Source organism: Nyctibius grandis, chromosome 12, assembly GCF_013368605.1.
Source record: "Nyctibius grandis isolate bNycGra1 chromosome 12, bNycGra1.pri, whole genome shotgun sequence".
NCBI lineage: Eukaryota > Metazoa > Chordata > Aves > Nyctibiiformes > Nyctibiidae > Nyctibius > Nyctibius grandis.
This window is the reverse complement of record NC_090669.1, coordinates 11170382-11175463: the sequence shown is the minus strand read 5'-3', so window position 1 is coordinate 11175463 and position 5082 is coordinate 11170382. Positions and strand designations below refer to the sequence as shown.

At 57.1% G+C, this 5082-nt stretch overlaps 1 long non-coding RNA gene across 1 annotated transcript; it reads right to left on the bottom strand.

The window, feature by feature from the left end:
• Positions 1-314: 314 nt before the first annotated feature.
• LOC137669403 (uncharacterized) lies at positions 315-4213 on the bottom strand. Its single transcript, XR_011049092.1, has 4 exons — positions 4032-4213; positions 3692-3792; positions 2049-2165; positions 315-1486 (listed from the first exon to the last, which is right to left on the bottom strand). It is a non-coding gene; the product is annotated as an uncharacterized lncRNA (long non-coding RNA).
• Between the last annotated feature and the right edge of the window lie 869 nt (positions 4214-5082).

Below are 5082 nucleotides of genomic sequence, written 5' to 3'. Positions count from 1 at the left end.
AGACGGAAGCTAATCGATTCGGACAAGATTACCTACAGCTAAAGAGGAATGCTTCAAAATACTACGACACTGGGCGTGCTTACACTTTTCTGTTTTCCCCATGCTCTTTCCGAAATGCCTGGTCCTGATCGCAAGGACACTGCTATCCCAGTTCTGATTTTCTGGGGCTTATTACATGTCAGAACTGTAAAAGTCCTCCGGACAATTTGCAGACAAAACATCTGGTTCGTTAAAGCAAAGCTACTGGACTAAGACAAACAAACTTTGCTGCTGTGTAAATTCACTTACCCAAACAATTTACATTCAACCAAAGATTTTAGCCCGAAGAAAAACTTTTATTCATTTGTATTCAGGAGGTTTGGGAATTCATAGGCATTTAAAAATATTTTTTCCCTAATAAAGTTATGTAGATACTACAAAATGTCTTTGTTCTCTCCTCAGATTATTATTGCTGTTATAATGGTTATTGACAACACTTTGTACGTTACAAAAGTGAAGTATCGTTTTCGGGCGTGGGCAGTGTTGTTTTTAAACAAACTTGTCGGATCCATACTCATCTAGTCCAGCCTTAATGAAAACTGTTTTTTCTTTGTTCTTCGCCGGCAGAAACCGAAGTACTTTTCGCACACTTTCTGCATTTCGATGGGGTGCCACCGCGGCGGTGGGAAGGAGGAGAGGTTTTTTTTTCCCCGGGACGGCAGGCAGCGGTGGGTGCCCGGCGCGGCTGCGGGATACCGCGCTCCCCGCGCCCGGGTGATGCCTCCCCGCCGCTCTCGGAGCCCTCGTCTCCGCTCCTGGAAGAGCTGCGGCAGGTGAGGCGCCCCGGCCGCCCTGCCCCGCGCCTCTGCCGGGCCCGACCCCGGCCCCGGCCCCCCCCGCTGCCAGGACCCCGGCCCCGAGCGCGCCGCCGCCTCCCTCGACAGCTCGCTCCTCTCTCCGCGGGGCACCCGCCGCCCCGCAGGGCCCCGGCTCGCTGCTGCCCAGCCCTTCCCGCGTGTCCGGGGGACGCTGGGCTGGCCAGGACCTGCTGGGTCCCCGCCGGCTCCTTTGCTCGGCTGGAAGGGGTGCGGGCGTCCCGCAGAGCCCCCGCTGCGGGGGGCGAGGGGAGCGCGCCCAGGGACGGGGCAGTTGGCGCGGCGGGTTTGACCCCTCTGAAAAGCAATCGAGCGATGCTCACAGATGAGTCTCCGGGAGCAGCTACACACGCACATGGGGACCTCGACGCACGCCTCTGCCTTCCTTGTTTGCAGTGAACAAGTGGCGAAACATCAACACGCTGCTCGGGAGAGAAAGGTTAAAGCCCGAAACACGCTGGTTTCTAGGAGGCAGCTGTTCCAAGTTTAATAAACTTCCTTACTGATCCTCTCTGGCTGTTCCCACACCCAACAGCTCATGCCAGTGGTCCTTTCCTCAGCCCAGCCCGCTGCCTCCGCTCGGACCTGGGTGCCGGAGAGGGCTTTCTTGGGGAACTGTTGTGAGTTTTCATCTAGGGGAATGAAATGAGCAGTGAGAATATACAACAAAGGAGGGCACTAAACGGTGTGCACTGCTGAAATAGAAAATATTCTTAGCTGATGGAAAGTTCAGGAGTGATGGTTATCTAATTATGGGACTAATAAATAATTGGTACCTCGGTTTAAAACTGCTGGGAAGAGCCAGCTTAGAGCTGAGCCTCATGTGCTGAGTCTTTGTAGATGGAGTCTGTACAGTCATCGATTTTATACATTATGTTTGTAAATGTTACACTTAATAAAATTATGGGTTCTGTCTCTCTGAAATAGATGGTGACCCTCAAAGAAGCTGATGCACATGAAGGAATCTGCATTTCCCTCTGTAATTCGTCTGATAGAAAGTTCAATACATTTTTTTTCTTCCTTAAAATACTGGATATAGTTCACAACAAAATTATTCCACAACTTCCTGAGCGTTTTGGCAGTGAGAGTTGTGAACGTGTAAGTGCAGTGCACGTGTCTGTGTGCATGTATATGTGCTGCCTCTCTCTCTCTCTCACACACAGATGAGAGTGATGATTTTCTAATTGAACTCACCAAGTTCTTCCAATTACTGTTTACAGGAAGTTTAACTTTTTTCATTCACCCCCCAGTCCCAAATCAGAGCACTCTTACAAGCCCGTTGTCCTCCACCGCCAGCGCTTGTGGCCCGCCCTGTGAAAAGCAAGGTAAGTGTTGTCAGACAAACCTCACCGTACAGCGGGGCTGGTGATTTTCTCGCAAATGTTTGTTTTAGTGACACCGTTCAGCTGCTGAGGTTGCAACCTGCCAGCATCTTCCACGCAGGCTGTACTTCTGCGAGAAGGAGAGCTCTGCTAGGGAATCTGTTAAAATACATATGCCGCTAAAGTCATTAATACATGCATGTAGCTGAGCAGGAGAGCGAGAGGAGGGCTGCACCCCCGTGAAGCTAAGCCGAGCCTGACCAGCCCCCGCCGAGCCGCCTTGCCCAGCCCCGGCCCCGCTCGGGCGGCCAGCGGCGGGCACGCAGGCAGGGAGCTCACGGTGCATCCTGCGGGTCAGGCATAACATACAGCTAGTGAAAGATGAGCAGATTTAGGGAGAGGGAGGTGGAAGGGAAAAACTTCTTGCAACTTGCCACCCCCCGCCCCAAAATTAGTGGTTTGCCGCTGCAGCGTGTTCCTCAGGACGCCCCGCAGCCAAGTCACGGAAGATCAGGACAATTCCTGGCTTTGGAGAGGGCTCTCGCACATTTAAGAATAGCCTTTACAGGACTGAAATGACTAAACACGCTTTATCACTTTTATTTTGCTGTAGTTTTCAGGGCGTTTCACCAGCGCCTGGCGGCAGGCTGACCGTGCCTGGGCTCCGTACGGCCGGGCAGGCGGGACGCCGGTCGGGGCTCCCCGCGGAGTCTCCCAAAGTTTCTTTCAGCCTCTCCCGCTCCAGAGCTCAGAGAAATCCCCGAGCTGCGCAGCGGCCGCCGGCTCGGCCAGCCGCCTCCTGAGCCCGAAGTTCCCCTGGCTCCCAGGCTCCGTGTTTAAGCCGGTGCCGCCGAAGCCATCGCCCCGCGGAGCCGGGCTGAGCGCGGCGCGACCGCCCCTGCCCCTGTCCCCGGCCGCATCCTTCGGGGGGGGGGGGGGGCATAAATTATTTAGGCTTTCTCTTTCCTAATTCCTGCTTAAAGGGGGAGGAGGGAGAGAGGAAGGAGTTATTAATCGCAGTCTAGCCCTCTCTGTTTTCCAAGGCTGTCTAACATTTGTAAATACTTATGCTGCGGCTGGTCTCCTCCTTCCTGCTTAAGTTGTTTAGTATGTTGGTTATTTGTACCGAACCCCGGTCTGCGTTGTGTCTGATGTGTTGTCGTTGCAATGTGCAGCCAGGGTGACACTGATGGATGCGCCAATGGTGAGACGGACAGATGTTAGGGCGGATCTAGCGGCATGCACCGCCACGGCGGAGCCCGCCCGCCCGCCCGGGGCTGCCAGCCTGCCGCAGCCCCGCGCCCCGTCCTGCTGCAAGCGCACACTCGCACACACACACAGGGATTTTTTTTTTTTTTTTTTTTGGGGAGGGGGGGAACGTCTCAGTGTCGTCTCTTAAGCAGATCTGATCGCTCCTTCTGTGAGCAGATACTGTAACTGTGAGGAGCAACCTACAAGTATCAATGAGATGGAACTGAGCGAATTTGGCAGCAGAAGCGGCAATTGACAACTCACCATTTTCTTGTTTGCAAGAAATGTTTCGTTTTCCCCCAACAGTAGCAATCTCCCGGGGACTTTAGGCGACTGCGATTTTTTTTTTTCATCCTAAAGATCAGCTTAAAAAAAAAAATCGGCTCATAACAATAATAATCCAAAAAAAAAATTCCCAAACCTTCTCCACCCTTCATGTAAAGTGTTTGAATTTCCTGCAACTTGAAAAGGAAAGCGAGAGCAAACGAGCGGCACGGCGGCTTTATAAGATGTGAAGACGCAACAACATCTGCACTTAGTCAGGTATTTGGAATTATCCCAAATCTCGAAGAATGGGGGCGAGTGGAGATTTTTTTGATCTTACCGTAAAAGTGAGATCATCCTTTTTTTTAATTCCTTCCCCGTGAACTTTAAAAAAAAAAATAATCTCTGCTGGTGTTTTTTTTTGTTGTTCTTTTTTTTTCCCCTTCACTTCTCCCTAGCCCAGGCGGCCTGCGCAGCGCGGCGGTGCCGGTGCGGGTGCGGGGCCGCCGTGCCCGGGCGCAGCGCGGCGGGGGCGGGAAGAGGCCCGCGCGCCCCCCGCGCCGCCCCGGCCCGGCCCGCCCCGCTGCTGCGCGGCCCCGCCGCCCAGGGATGCACAATCAAACCCGCAGCACATCGATCCGCCGGCGCTCGCTGAACTGAGCGCGGAGGCTCGCCAGTGAACTTGGACCAAAAAAAAAAAAAACAGACCCAAAAAGAGAGAGGGAAAAAAGGCCCCAAAAAGAGGGAAAGAGAGGGAAAAGTGACCGTCCCCGAAGAGCCGGGCGCGCGCTGGGCGCGGGAGTGCGCGGGCGCTGCCCGCTCCCCGGCCGGCCGGCGGCACCGCGGGGCAGGGCGCAGCGGCTCAGCCGGCGGAGACGCCGCCGTTAACGGCCGCCGGCCGGAGCGGCCCCCGACACCCTGCCCGCCCGGCCGCCCGCAGGCGCGAAGCGGAGCCCGGGCGGCTGCGGCGCCAGCCAGGTGGGAGCCGGCGGGCTGGATGAGTGCCGGCGGGCGGCCAGCTGCCCGGCGCGCCGGTGAGTGGGGCCGGGGCGGGCGGCGGATGGAGGTGCGGAGCGAGGCGGGGGCTCGGGTTGCCGCCGCCGCCGCTGTCACCTCGCGGGGCGGCCGGGCTCCGCGGGGAGCGGGCTCAAGCACCGGGGGCGGGGGGCCAGGCCCTCATCGGAGCGGGGGGGGGGGGGCAGAGGCGGGGGGCAGCAGCGCGTCGGGAGGGTCCCGTGCCCCGGCATGGTGGGGGGGGGCTCCGGCGGGGAACGGGTGTGCGCGGGGGCGGAAAGGGAAGGGCTGGCGGCGGGGAGCGGAGTGGAGCGGGCTGCCTGCCCTGCCCGGGAGCGCCCGGCGGGCCGAGCCCCTCCGCCGCTGCGGGCTGCTGA